The sequence below is a fragment of the Alligator mississippiensis genome, chromosome 5 (assembly GCF_030867095.1).
Source record: "Alligator mississippiensis isolate rAllMis1 chromosome 5, rAllMis1, whole genome shotgun sequence".
NCBI classification, from domain to species: Eukaryota; Metazoa; Chordata; order Crocodylia; family Alligatoridae; genus Alligator; species Alligator mississippiensis.
In genome coordinates, this window is record NC_081828.1 from 140294999 (window position 1) to 140311219 (window position 16221).

Here is a 16221-nt window from a genome sequence, read left to right on the forward strand (position 1 = left end):
TTGAGAGGCTCTATTTTACCAAGCAAGCTAGCATGAACAAACATCGAACTTTCAAATCCTAAACTATATATAAGGATTTATACCTTGTTTTTAGCAAGGCTTTTGATACGGTCTCCTGCAACATTCTTGCAAGCAAGCTAAGGAAGTATGGGTTGGATGAATGGACTGTAAGGTGGATAAAAAACCTGCTGGATCTTTGAGCTCATAGGGTACTAATCAATGGTTCAATGTCTAGTTGCCAGCTAGTATCAAGTGGAGTGCCCCTGCAGTCGGTTCTGGGGCTGGCTTCATTTAATATCTTCATCAGTGACCTAGAAGAGGCGATGGAGTGCATCATCAGCAAGTTTGCGGATGACACTAAGCCAGGGGGAGTAGTAGATTTGCTAGACAGTAGGGCTAGGATTCAAAAAGACCGTGACAAATTAGAGGATTGGACCAAAAGAAATCTCATGAGGTTATGCACTGGTACAGGCTGAGGATTGACTGGCTAAGCAGTAGCTCTGCAGAAGAGGACCTGGGGGTAACTGTATAAGCGGAATATGAGTCAACGGTGTGCCCTCATTGTGAAGAATGATAATGGCATAATGGGCTGCATTAGTAGGAGTGTTGCCAGCAGATCAATGGAAATGATTTTCCCCCTCTATTTGGCACAGGTGAGGCCACATTTGGAGTACTGTGTCCAGTTTTGGGTCCCCACTACAGAAAGGATGTGGACAAATTGGAGAGAGCCCAGCAGAGGGCAACAAAACTGATTAGGAGGCTACGGCACATGATTTATGAGGAGAGGCTGGGAGAACTAGGCTTATTTTATTTTGCAGAAGAGAAGACTGAGGGGATTTAGTAGCAACCTTCAGCTACCTGAAGGGGGGTTCCAAAAGAGGCTGGAGCTGGAGTGTTCTCAGTGGTGGCAGATGACATAACAAGGAGCAATGTTCACAAGTTGCAGCAAGGGAAGTTTAGGTTAGATATTATGAAAAACTTTTTCACTAGGAGGGTAGTAAAGCACTGGCACAGATTACCCAGAGAGGTGGTGGAATCTCCATCTTCAGAGGTTTTTAAGACCCAGCTACACAGAGCCTTGGCCAGGATGATGTAGTTGGGTATGGTCCTGCTTTGAGCACAGTGTTGGACTAGATGACCTCCTGAGGTCCCTTCCAACACTAATTTTCTATGATTCTATGATTTCATCATTGTTTCCATTCCCTTATGGCAGAGGCAGGGAATGAGTTATGGGCTTTGACAATGTGCTTTTTATCTTACTGCAAGGCATCTGAATGAGAACTTCCATGTGGAATCTGCCATTCTGATCTGTGGTGTCTGCTGTTCAGATCTGCAAGAATCAAGTGTAGGTTTTATTTTTGTCTTGTCATTGAATTCCTGTGAAACTGTGGCAAATTTTTTTTTTTTTTGATGATATCTTTTATTGGACCAAGTGTATAGTTGGGAGAGATGTTAGACCAGCTTTTGGGCATAAAGTGCCCTTCCTCAGGGCTGGGAAAGAGGCAGATGGATCTTAATGTTCGGTTGGTATTTAATTTTATAGCAAGTTGATACATCACCAAAACATCCTTTGGTCTCATATATTTCCACCCCAGCTCAAAGTGCTGCTGTCCTGGGTGCACATGTAGCTGCTGCATGCAGGAGCAGTTAACTCTGGTGCAAACTGGTCTGGAGTTTATTGCATCGCATTACTTTCATGTATTGATGCACCCAGGGAGAAACAGTAATGGTTCTAGTAATGCTAGTAATGATGCTTCTTCCATGCTTCTCAACTTCAGTCTAAAAATGTATTTTAGTGTGAACACTTTAGAAACGGCACTGACTTGATATGGCAAGGAAATTGTGGGATAGATGGAAGAAATCATGGGAAGGTAATTAAATCACCAGTAGAAATCACCAGTAGAATTCCAGTAGTTTTGGTAGGTGTCCCAAAATCAACCACAATAAGCAGCCTATAATGCACTGAGCCTAACGATAGAAAATTGAACCCTGCAATCCCTACCCCCAAATATAGTGCATACATTTTGAAAATGTGCACTGTTGCACAGATATTGTGATTCACAAGGGAAGTAGCTTTAGCTGCTTTAGACAAAGCAGTGATGATGCACTCTTTTAGTTTAGTTTTAACCATATAATTCTAAATATTCCTGTGAAGATAGGACCTCAGTTCCATTTTCCAGCAGTGAGATTTGTAGTTTTTCAAGTAATTTTTGAAAATGAGACAAAGGTTTTAAGCCACACAGACGCTTTTGAAAATCCTGCATTTGTGTTATAAGTTGCAATCCTCAGTCTCACCATCTGTAACACCAGCTACCCTAGAAGTTCTGTCATTCCCTGGTACCCTGAAGGAAGCCTCTTTCTCCATAGCTCTAGTACTTTCATAAGTCTTTATTAACATCTTGGCTGCTGCCAGACATAATTACTAACAAAAATAATGAAGCATCTGGTCAGGGAAACAACTATTCAATATTACAGTGAGCAGCATGATTTTTATTTTCAGGCTCCAAACAAGCTTCAGAATTATTATTGCTCTCTTGAGAACCTAAAATGAGTTTTCAGGTTGTGGATGACCTAGATCAGGGGTGGGCAATTATTTCTGCTTAACAAGTTTCCATGAGCTGTTGAGGGCTGCAAGGTAGCCCTGCCCCTTGACAGGTGTCCTGCCCCTTAGTCACCATCTTGAAACTGGAAGTCCCACCTCCTAATCCTTGACTTTTGCCACTGGAAGTCCCTCCCCTCACTCTGGAAGTACTCCACTTGAGAAGGGGGTTTGCCATCTTGGAACTGAAAAAATAACAAATTATATGCTGAAAATCAAGCATCTACCGTTACATTTTGATTTTATTTAAAAATATATCTTTTGTCCTGATTTGTGTGTTTGTGTTGTGTATATAGAGATGATTGCATAATAGCTCAAAATGAAATACTACTCTTGTATATTGCAGGGGTGTGGTGGGTATGTGTGGGTGGGTATGGGGTTTGTGGGGGGTTGTGGGTGGGTGTAGTTGTGTGTGGATGTGGGTGGGAAGGTATGCGGGGTTGTGGGGATGTGTGGGTGGGTGTAGGGTTTGTAGAGGGGGAGGATGGCTGGGGGTGTGGAGTGGGTGTGGGGTGTGCATGGGAGGGTGTGCATGCGTGTGTGTGGTGGGTGTGTGCACATAGCAATGAGTGGGGCTCCCCCAGAGGTGTGCGGGTGTGTGTGTCAGGGGAAGGTTGTGGGGGGTCTGATTGTGTGTGGGGGCAGGTGTGGTTGTGGAGTTTGCGGGGGAAGGTTTGTGGGTATGGTGGGGTGAGCAGGGGAGCCGGTCAGAACTTGCACCTACAACAGCCTGGAGTCTGCGTGCCCTGTGGCACCTCCCCAGCACCACCAGCAGCATGCAGCCCCAGCCCTGCCCCACCCCTGCTGCAGACTCACCTCCGTGGGAGGGGATCAGCTGGAACCCAGGCACAGCCCCGACCTGGCATGCCCTGTGCCTGCTCCAGACTCACTTGCTCACACTAAGCAGCAGCAGTGCCGGCTGGGCAGAAACTGTTACTCAGCATGGGGGAAACGCAGCCCCTCCCCCCTTACCACTGCCTGGTGCTCCCTGCTACAGCTGTCTGGCACCTGTACCCAGGCTGCCCTGTGGCTCCTCTGCACTGCCACTGCTGCCCCGCCGGGCAGCCCAGAGGCGGTGGTGACGGCAGCAGAGCCACAGAACAGCCTGGTGCAGGCTCCAGGCAGCTGTAGCAGGGAGCACCGAACAATGGTGAGGGTGAGGGGCCAATTTTCCCCATGCTGGGCAACAGTTTCTGCCTGGCCGGTGCTGCTGCTATTTAGCATGAGCAGACAAGTCTGGAGCAGGTGCGGGGCACGCTATATCAGGGCTGTGGCATGGGTCCCCACCAGTACTATGGGGCTGGGGCCAGCAGCAGTGGCCTAGAAAGGCACTCCAGCCCCAGAGCCACCCCAACCTCACTGCATGCCCAGTGGGCGGCTGGACACGCCATGGCAGGACAGTGCCTGGGCTAGGTGGGACCGAGGGACCTGTCATGGGCCAGACAAAGCACCTCCGCAGGTCAGATCTGACCCGCAGACTATATTTTGCCCACCCCGACCTAGATGTATTAGAACTCATGGTTGCAGAAAGACTTTGCTATTATATATGTAATATATTTAGAAGCTGCAAAATCTAGTAACTGGGCTGGGAATCCAGGTGCTCGTGTCTGGATAGCAAAGGCAATGAGAGAGGTTTTCGACTGAGACTGCTCACTGTGATGTCCCTTTGTCCCTTTGTCAAGGTGGAATGGTGGCTTGTACCCCAAGGGAGGTTGCTATTGTGCATGGGGAAAGAAATGCTGATAGAAGGTCCCTAAAAGTAAACAGTCACATGCTGAAAGCCAGCACTGCAGTAACCCAGTCTTATAACAAATTACTTTGGTTAGTGTTGTGCAAAAGAAGCTGGTCCATTTTCCCTAAAGCTAAAGGTAAGAGGCTTGCCCCACACTAAAGTCAGCCAATTGTAAATTCACTGGAAAAAAACAAATTATATTAGTATAAGCCAGGGAAAAGCCAAGTCCTGTCCATACACCCACACCAAACAGCTGATCAGGCTACCAGGCTGAGGACCCAGTGGGTATATCTACATGAGATGCCACATGTGCAGTAAATTAATTCTACTGTGCATTAGCACACCAGGCAAAAACTGTGCTAATACACCGATACACAGTAGAATTAGTCTACTGCACATTAGCATCACCTAAAATGTGTGTGCTGGCACTGCTGCGCAGTAGCACTGGTTACTGCACATTTAGTTAGTACCTGTAATAACAGGTGCATTAATGCACATGTAGACTTGTCCACTGGCACACAAATGAGCAATGTAATGTAATTTGGCCACATATGAGTCAATTAGGCCACCCTTTAGCATGAGCCCAAAATACTTGAGCTCAAACTTCTACCACTGGATCCATAGTGAGACAAAAGAACCACTCTGCCATTACACTCTGGCATAAACCTGGTGTAACTAGAAGGTGCTCAGCTCCATAATATAACATCACTGCAAATACCAAATTTGATGGTTAGTTTATCTAATTACTCAGCAGTTGCTTCCTAGTTGCCAGAAACAGATTTCAAGATATGATAAGCATGTTTTGTAGACTGGCCCCATTTTTGCCTCCCCCTCCTGCACAAATGCTGAGATACAAAAACTGTTTGCTGGATCCTCGGTGTCATATCAAACCTTGATAGACAGTCCCCTTATGTCATTAATGCATGAATCACACTGAACGGTCACACACAAGAAAACAGTTGAAATTTCTATAGCATCATCTGTCAAAGAATCTCACAAACCTTAATACATTTCAGTGAGCTAATGAGTGTCCCTGTGTAGTAGGTAAAAAATCATCCCCTCCATTTTACAGATGGGGAAACCAAGGCAGAGACAGGTTAAATTATTTGCCCATATCATAAAGAAAAGCAGTAGCTTATCCAGGAATAGAACACGGATCTCCAGATCTAGTGTTAATAAAGAGTTTAATCCCCTCCTTGACCATCGTAAGTGCATGTGCGTTTTTTCTACAGGGAAAGTTATACTGATATAGTTAACCCTGATACATGTCTAAGTCTCTGTATAGACATTCCTCCTGCAAAATAAGAGTGTTTTTTCCACTTTAGTTTAAACCACTTTCAGGGCCGTGTTCTCTGAACTGGGGGAAGGCACTCTAATTCCCCATTAAGAGTATCTAAGTGAGGATTTATACTGGTATAATTTAAATTATCACCAGGACAGCCTTTGCATATAGACAAGCCTTTAGTCATTTATCCAGTACTTCTATCAGCCTCTGTAAGGAAAACAAATCAATTTATGTAAAATCACAAGTTGTGGAAAAAACGGCACCAGGGCTTGCTTGCAGTTCAGGAAGTGGTATCTATTTCATTAAATTTACATATCTAAATGAATTAAGAGTGAGGAATCAATTTACATATATTTAAAACAGTAAAGCATTAAAAAATATGACTTTCCAAGCAATCAACTGATTTGGAACTTTTATGAAAATATCGTTTATATTAGCAGAGTTACCAGTCCAAGAAAAAGGGCTAGCTAATGCCTGTGTGCAGATGTTTTTTTTTAATGTAGTAAACGTATAACAATTTAACAGGAAAATATATGATCTGATTGCCTGGGGAGATCATAGACCTTCAAGATAAAGACATCTTTAGTGAAATCCAAGACCTTAAAGCAAGGAAAGCTCTATCCAATACAACCTGAAATTCCTAGCAGTCTAGGCAAAGTTCACAACTTGGTATTTAACACCATCAAAAGGCCCAACTTAAATGTAACACGAAAGTAACATAACAAAAATTCCATTTTTCTAAAACACATCAAATCTCAAACAATTGTACACAATTCACCTTTCAGAATGTTCCAAGAAAATTCAATTTATTTTACGAGTCAGTAGTTCATTATGTTTTGCATCTTAATGACATAGACTGGAGACTGCTTGCTGGGCTTTGATGGGAAAGTTAAAGAAGCAATGACTGGAGGGATTCTCAGAGCTTCAGCTGACTAAAAGCAGAATGAATAAATTCATACCTCTTGCAACTCCATTGATGCCAATAGAAATACTCCAGGATAAATACAGCCTGCTGTGTCAGTATACCTCCTAACTTCACTGGGTAGATCAAACATCACCACTATCTTTCAATACCCCACTCTCAAAGATAAGTACAATGTCAGAGCACTTAACAAATAATGCATAAATAATACAACCTACCTTTTAAATGTTTGCTGGAGTGGATTGCAGTGTTGTTTAACAGTACTCAGCAAAATTACACTAAACTCCCAACCAGAAAGTAAAGGATATTACTTACTGCTGTTTAGTAAAGCTATAAGTAGCACTGAAACTGTCTGTCTGCAAAGCCAGGAAAATAATATTGAATCAAGTTATGTTCTGTTCACATTTAGAAGGTGATCTGTACAACCATGAAGATTAGAAACTTAGAGGGTTTTTTTTTTAATTAAAACTTAAATTCTGCAGAAAGTTATGTCTCACTAGGGAAAGCTCCGTAGTAGCAAGTGAATTTTTCATGCCCTGATTATCTTCACTTTTATGTGTGTGCCTATTTCACCATTAAAGTCCATGAGGAGTTTTGCAATTGACTTTAATAGGAGCTGCATTGAGGTTTACAGGAGGTTTATTGTGTTTAGATTTTAATCTAGCAAAAAGGTCTTCAACTAAAAACACATCTGAGAAATAAGATGTTACTAAGCCACACTCACTCCACAGTGTCTTTCCCTTAGGTGGCATCATTTTTGCTTCCTTTGTCTTGCACCATCTTTCATCTGCCCTGGTAAAATACCAGACTCAATATTAAAAGAAGAGATCAATTACAAATCATTTTCTATACTTCAGAGAAGTTGAATAGAAGTGATGAGCAGTTAAAATAATCAAGGATGATCTACAGTCCTGGACACAAATTGTGGAAGGCCACATCTTTGACCAGGATGATTTATCCAAACTGTTGATTGAAAATGTGCTGTTTGAGCCACTAGGTATGATTCTTTGGTTGCCTGTTGGTGACCTGCTGGTTGAGAATTGTCCTGCTAGTCACCTAGTGGATACTTAAATACCTAGAAGATTCAATACGCTTTATCAAAATAATAGAATGACTTGCAGAACCCAATGCCAACAACAAAGATACAGTAAGGGACTGATCTCACTGAATCCAGTGGCAAAAGTCTTATAGGTCTTAACTTACAGTAGGGGACATTTTCCAAACATTTATTTCTATTGCTAACATCAGTTCATCTGCACCAGAGATAGCAGTAGTTAGAGCTCTAATATAGATGGGTTTCTGCAGATGGTGCCATTTTTAATGCCTTGTCTTTTTTACCTGCTGTAAGATGCTCTGATAGACATAGGGCACACCTACATGTCGCCCTACAGCAACATAGTAATGTGCTACATCGCTATACAGCGTGCCACGGCGACGTAGTAATCACGTGGGTCTACATGTGATTGGTAGTTATGTTACCGTAGCGGAGCGCCACTCCTTTTTAGTGCTCTGCTATGGTGATATAGCAGCAAAATCTAACTGCACCATACATGGTGCAATATGGGCAGTTACTGCGCTATGCTTTAGTACTTCTAAAAGGAAGTACTAAATCACAGTGCCATAGCAATGTGGCCGTATGGTGACGTGTAGACACGCCCATGGTGTTCTGAACAGCTGCAGCTACAAAAACCTGTCTATGTCTTTATTAGTTTTGCTTGATGGCAAACACATTGTAGAGTCAAAGCTACCAATCCATCATTAACTGGCCAAAATGCCCTCATAGCATAAAGTCCTTTAACCACTATGTGTTTGCAACAATCTGGCACAGCGCAGCAATTAAGGATATATCTCTAATAATTTACTGAAGTTCATACTAATGACCCATCTGTATTTAGAACTGCAGGAAGTGTGCATAATGAGGACCATGGGAAGACAATTTAGTTCTTACAGCTGGTCAAGCAAATTAATGTGAATTACTTGGCAATTCATCAAAACAGACCGAAGAGGGCTCTCTAAAGAAAAAAAAAAAGTCCTGAAGGCAGCAGGCCCCTGAACTAGATTTTTCAGACTTCTCTGAACAGTTTAATAGAGAACACTTGCTCTGTATTCCAGAGAGATGCAGCAAATGTAGCAGGCAAACTGTCTTATGCCTCAGAAGTCCCTCTCTTTCTCCCTGCTCTGTAGATCTTTTCTTTTCTAGGCATAAAACAACAGTGGGTCTGTGGGTCCCATTCTAGCTTCCTAGATTGTGTTTTTTAGAAAGTATCCTAGGTCAAGATATTTTTAAAGGTAGGTGCTTAAAAATCTTTTTTAAAGCCTTGTTCTGTGCATCTTTAGTTGTATGAACACTAGTAAGTTGGTTTATCTGATAGAAGGTGTTAATGTGTGTGCATCTTTCTTTCTGCCCATGTCTATAGAGTGCACTTTCTATGCCTGGCAACAGCACCCTCAATGACACTTTGCTGCTCTGAGACCAGACGCAATGTAGTTGCTTCTGTGTGTGGCTAAGCAGGTGAGCTAATTTGCTTGGGGGCAGGCTACCTTGTGCTGTCACATATCTGTGCTAAGTGACCTGAAGCACTTTGGGGATGCAGCTACACTGCTTCCAGTTTAGGAAGCACCCTGCCTTGTGCAGCACAGTTCTTGTGGGCACCTCCAGTGGATAAATAGTAAGTCTATTATGTCAACTTTGTCAAAGGCATTTCATTATTGCCATCTGGGAAGATGGAAATGCTGTATGGTAGAGATCACATTTAAAATGTTGATATTTACCCTTTGAATTCAATTATTTAACACATAATTGAATTCACTGAACTTTATCCTGTAGTAATACTGATGATCTTCAATGAGTAAACAGCTCTGTTTTTAATGGGCAACCACTGTATGTGGGAACATCTTGCTAAAATGGTATAACACATTTACTCCAAATGCTAGAACAGTAACTGCCATAATATGAATGATAAAAGGTATGCTGAAAAATAAGTATTTTCCCTGCATTGTGGAGAAAACCCTTTTGTATTCCTTATTTGGTATGGCAGCTAGAGCTTCATAGTTTCATAGTTGGTAGGGTCAGAAGGGACCTGAGCAGATCATCAAGTCTGACCCCCTGCCATGGCCAGGAAAGGATGCTGGGGTCAAACGACCCTGGCTAGGTGATTATCAAGCCTCCTTTTGAAGACCCCCAGGGTAGGAGCGAGCACCACAGGGAAGGCTTGTCCCTGGGAAGTGAAATAAGGAACAGGGGAAAAAGGCTTGCCCTATCTCACAAAGTCACCCTGCCTTTGTTGCTCAGATGGCTGCTCCCGTTTGGAGTGTTCAAAGTAAGTCATAAGCGAAATCGTGTGCAGTGATTTATTATGATCTGTTGGAAAAGCCTAGACAGAGTTCATAATTTCTGACCATCTACTTGTCTACTTGAATGAGCAGTAATTGTTTCTGCCTAAGAAATATCTATTTGTATTTGTGTTCTTAAAGGCAAAAATCCAAACTGCTGGCCAAAACTCCAAATGGCATTGTAGCCATCTCAGAACGCTGCATCCTTTTATCTGGAGAAGTCTGGCTACATCACAAATACACTAGTGAATTTATATTTTAGAATGACTCAGGCCAAAAAAGGCTTGCTTACTCAGAAAGAAGGACTTCTTCATTTGTTGTTATTCTTCTAGGCAGTTATTAATGTAGCCATTTGTTATAAAACACTGTACACAGATGTATATGAAGGACAAAGGCACCTTCTGTCAAATAAAAATACAATCTGAGGAAGATGGATACAATATAGGATATGATGATAAAGGCTTTTGCTGCGTGTGCTGCAATAAGTCATTTACAAATCTCATTCAAAACCTGTCTCCAGTTCCTTACCTATCCAGTGGAGATAACAAACAATATTTGCAGCAGAGGGGAAGTTGTAAGGTTTCAATAGATGTTCACATAGTGCTTTGAAATTATACATAAATCATAAGCGTTAACCTTATTTGAAATCTCATTTATTTTAAACTGCCACAGCCTGAGAGACTCAGCCTTGACTGCTCCTTGTTGCCAGGAGCCAGGCCCAGTCAGTCAGAAGACCCTAGCGATCCACCTAGAGGCACAACACACAAAGCACACAAGACAGCACAGGCCTCTGTTGGCAATCAAGGAGGAGAGGGAATGCCAAACCAGCAGCTTGAATTGTGAAGTCAGTGGGCAAAAATGCATGCACTGAAACTGCCATTTATGCAGCCATCTCATTGCCAAATATTGTTCCCTATCTGGAAAAGGAAGCATGAAATGGCTGGCTCTTAGAGATTGTAAGGAGGAAGAATGGCAGGATTTGGATGCAGGTTGGAGACTGCCCCTTATGCATGCAATGCCCAGTTTAGGCTCATCTGCAAAGTCTTACCTTTCTTTCTTCAAGGCCTTTCTGAAGATCCTACTTCATCATGTTTTTTGTGGGTAACATGCTAACTGGCAAGATCCTGTTTAAAAAGGAATCTGTGTATTATGCATGTGTTCTATGTCACTATGATACTTTAAAAACCACAATTAAGGGAGTACTAAGACTGCAAAATCAGTCATTCAGAAGTTGGAAAATATGAAAATTAATATGACATACACATTTTTATTTTCTTCCAACTGTGTATATGTATTAAAACAGCCTTTAATTACATGTTTACAAGCATACTGTTTTTTCCCTGGGACATCTTATTCAGTGACTCAAAAGATATTCAATATTTCTTGTTATCCTTCACATTTGGCATATGGTCCCAAACCTTATTTATTGCATGATATTCAAACCCTACATATAAAATGATTCATCTCCTCCTGGCTTTTTCTATAGTGTTCTGAGAGCTTCACAAATGTAAAGGAGTTTACTTTTACTTGATCCTGGTGAGGAGAGATGGTATTTCTAGGCCCAGCTTACACTTGGAGAGCTGAGGCACAAAAGGAAGGAGGCCAAAATAGTCAGATGTGCACCTCTAATTTAAGTGTTCCACTTAAGGTACACACGCTGACATTTGCAGAATACTTGCTATTCTTATAGCTCTTTATATATCATAGGATCGTAAGATCACAGGAAAGTAGGGTTGGATGGGACCTCGTAAAGTCATCTTGTTCAGCTCCCTGCTCAAGGCAAGATCATCAAGGACAAACCATCCCATCCAAGTGTATCTGTCTAACCTGCTTTTGAAAGTTTCCAAGGGTGGAGATTCCACAGCTAGGGAGCCTCTGGGTGCCCTGTTCCAATGCCTGACCATCCTCATAATCAGAAAGTTCTTCTAATCCCCAGCCTAAATCTCCCCTGCTGCAATTTGAGTCCATTCTTCTAGTCCTGTCCCCTACAGGCACAGAGAAAAGCCCATCTCGATCCCCTTCATAACCTCCCATCAGGTTTTTTAATACCGTTTTCAAAACCCCTCTCAGTCTTCTCTTTTTCTGGCTAAATAACCTTAATTCTTTCAGCCTTTCCTCATAAATCTTGTATCCCAGGCCCCTGATCATTTTTGTTGCTCTGTGCTGTATGTCATCTTTCCAAGCAGTTCATATCTTTCTTGAAGTGAGGGGCCCAAAACTGAGCACAGTACTCCAGGTGAGGCTTCATCAGTGCTGAATGTAGAATGGAAGAATCATTCCATGGAGTACTGCGTCCAGTTCTGGGCACTGCACTTCAATAAGGACAGGCAAAAACTTGAGAAGGTCCAGAAAAGAGCCACCCATATGATCAGGGACTTGCAAGGCAAGCCATACGAGGAAAGGCTGAGGGACCTGGGCCTCTTCAGCCTAAAGAACAGAAGGTTGAGAGGGGACTTGACAGCAGCTTACCACTATATCAGAGGACTGCATCAGGAGCTCGGTGAATAACTGTTCACTAGGGCATCCCTGGGGAAGACCAGGACCAATGGATACAAACTCCTGGAAGGCTGCTTCAGGTTTAATACCAGGAAAAGCTCCTTCACAGTCAGGGTGTCCAGACTGTGGAATAAACTCCCTCCAGAGGTGGTGCAGTCACCTACCCTGGAGGTTTTCAAGAGGAGACTAGACAGTCATATTGCTGGGGTCACCTAATTCCAGTTGTCTTCCTGCCTAGAGCAGGGGGGCTGGACCCAATGATCTGCAAGGTCCCTTCCAGCCCTAAACAATCTATGAAGCTATGAATTTCCACTGATTGTTGAGTCTTCTGTTCATACAACCCAGGATGCTGTTGGCTCTTTTTTTGCAATAAGAGCATGCTGTTGGCTGATATTTAGCTTATGGTTTCTACCATACCCCTGAGGTCAGTGCAGAATACAGGGCTAAGCAACTTCAGCTGCAGCCAGGAGCACTCACCACTTCTGCAAATAGAACTGCAGGATCCATGGTGGGTACCCAGGAGATTAAAAACACACAATAGCGTCCAAATTTAATACAGTAAAAGCCGCCTTAACCGGCACTTTACAAGCCGGCATGCTCTATTAACTGGCATGCTGGCTTGTAAGGTAAAAGCAAAACCAGAAGTGCCCACCATAGCACTTCTGGTTTCACTGAGCCCCCATGGCCTGGGGCGTAGCAGGCTGTGTGGGGCCCACCTCCCTATCCCTTGGAGCCCCGCAGGAGGGGTAGCGATGCAATGGGAGGGGTAGCGATGCAGCGGGAGAAGCAGCAGTGCAAACAGGCAAAGACGCCTGTTCGGGCCTCTCAGTTAACCGGCATATTTTGTTATCTGGCACCCCCCATTGCCCATGGGTGCCGGATAACAAAGCTTTTGCTGTATGTGGTTTAACTGACTTGCCAGCCATCATGTGGGAACACTGTAGCAGACACAGGGATAGAATCCAATTCTCCAGATCAGTATTCCAACCGCCTTAGCCATGAGGGTGGCTGTGCCTTGACTCATTCACTACATATCTTTTGACTTGGGCAACAAATGAAGCAGTCTTCCTTTAGTTCAATCCCTATACAGCCTTGGATCATTTTTAGAGCACTACCAGTTCTATACATTTAATGAGGCAGGGGTTCAATTGAGAAAAAAAACAGAATGCGACCCTATCATTAAAAACAGTGTCATAATGTATACAAAAAAGGAGGCCAGATTAAGGTTACATGTTACATTTTGGTGCTTGACTTTGAAATCTGACTATATGTATATACTTTAATTTTTCCTTCTTTCTGTCTGTAGATTATGAGAATCCCTGGGACTGGGATTCTGTCTTTGTCTATGTTTGGAAAGTACCAAGCAGAAGATGAACAATACCAGAACAAATAAAAAACAATAATAATACACTTGCTTGGTCTGTTCCTATAATTACCATCCCCAACAATTGCTCCTTTGCTGTGACTCTCCTCATACCTCCTCACCCTTCACCCTTCACCCTTCTTTTCTGTGCAAGAGCTCATCAATTACTTGCTGGCAAAGGCATGATTATGTGTCAGCCAGCTAATACTATGGATTGAAGCATGCAATGCCTTGAATGCATTACTTCAACCATGCATTCAGGACTCCTTTTCAGATAACTAGCAGCTGAAGCTCTTGGGTGGACCTGAGGCTTTTATAGAAACTAAAATATTGGTCCATAGAGAAGTACCAATTAGCTGACATTGTTTAGAGACTGCTACAGACAGTAGCCATAATGAAGCAAACACTGGGTATAGTATTATTTATGCTGGAGCTCTGCGTCATGAGAGCCACTATTTGAAATCAGTTTCTTAGGTGGGCAATCAGAGCAATCTTTTCTTCTTCTTTTTATGCTGCTGCTGCTACCAGTGAGTGTCTACAGGCAATTTTCAGAATTAGCATGTCAGGTACCATCTCTCATATGCCTTTAGTCACATACATCATCATGTTAAAAACTTTGAAAACTGATCAGGTAAAACAGTGATGCTCAGCCCCTGGCAGACCTTACATTTAAGACATGATTAGCCAATTAATTGTGTTTTAAGTAGTAACTGAGCCACACATTAATGCAAGTATTGGCTCAGTAAAACAAGGAATAATCCACAAAGTTATTACACAGAATGTGTGTAATAACCTTGTGGCTTGTTTCTATCTGTGCCTTAAATTGCATGTGGCCAGGTACCAGCTGATCAGGGCTCCTAGTTTCTGGAGCTCATGGGAACCCTTGATGCCAATATGCTCCCAAGGCTGGTGGCACTGATCTCCTGACTGGCGTCCTGCTCACTGGTGCAGGAAAAGCCTGGCATCATGATCCTGAGCTCTCCCTGAACCAGCAATAAGATGTGATGGGGATTTGATCCCTGATCCCACAATCCTACCTCCTGCTCTGCACATGTAGTGTGGCAGGAGATGTGATTGTTGGAATTGTGTATAAGATCTTATGGGGCCCTCAGCCCTGTCTGAGAAGCCACAATTTACAAGAGAAGTCAGTGTTAACCAAAGAGTAATAACACCACATAGATGAACTGTGGCAAATACATTCCAGTTCAAAACAAAACACAAAAAACAGCAATGGGTGAGATTATGGCAAATTTCCAATATAGCAGCACTGGTATATGGTTTTATGGATGTACTTTATACAATGAAATGCATATAGAAGAAAGCAAAAATAAAGTATTCAATTTCTATCTTCTGCAAAGAGCCACAGATTATAAACCAAAGAGCCACAGGAGCCCTGTGTGGCTATCAAGCTACTATTTTCGTATAAGTGAGCTAAAACTACATGTAATCTGAACCCAGTTTGGCTCACTGTAAACTATCAATCCCATTTATTGCCTATAGAATTATAATGTTACAGCATGAAATTTGTCTGCATTTAGAAAGTTAAAGACACCACCTCTGAATTAAGGTGGCTTCATTGAAACAGTGCAATGGATACAGTTATTTTGTGTGAAAGAATCAAATTATTTCTTTTCTATGTAAGAGGGTAAATTCCAGAAAAAATAGGCTTGATCTTGATTGGTCTGGGTTCATATTTGGGTTTCACTGGGATCCACTGTCATTAAATGTTTGAGAAATAGGAGCAGGCACAAGAGCATACCTCAGCAAGAATACTTTTTTGGAGCTTGAGACCCAAAATTGGCAGCAACTGGGAGGGTCCTATTATGTATTTTTGCATCACAGTTGCAACTAAAATAAAATGGGATCCCTATTTTTCAAGTTGCGCAGGAGTGCCTACCTTAATTCTCTACTTGGACTGTAGAACCAGTAGACTGAAATCTAATACCAGAGGGATCCAGCAGGATTCTGGTGTCGCTTATGTAGCTGTGCAATATTGCAGCAGCAGCCTATACTACGTTCTGGATTTGTCTGTCAGAGATGTGTTAAATCATTCCCTGCTTAGGTTTATTTTTAGTATTGCAAGCAAGGGACCAGAACTTGACTAGGCCACTTGCTGAGTCTGGGGTTTGGGTTTTGCTCTAGATGTGTGCCTGGGTCTGGAATTTTTAGGAATAAAAAATAGTAGAATAAACATTCTACTTAGGTTTTGGAACTAAAAGACTTGGGGGTAAATATGCTGCTGGATCTAGGCTACAAATAAGTACCATATGGGTGCTGGAATGCTTCATGTATCAGAGATGGCAACATCAGCCAGCCAGCCATTTTCATGATATATATTGAGTCCAAACTTGGTACAACCCTGCACGATCTAAGTCAGGGGGTTTCAACCTTTTTTGGATCAGTGTATCCCCAGCAGCTGGATGCAGAGCAGTGGGGGGCATCGTGCGCAGCCCCACGCGGCAGGGGTGGGGGGGAGGTGTGTGGCCTGACG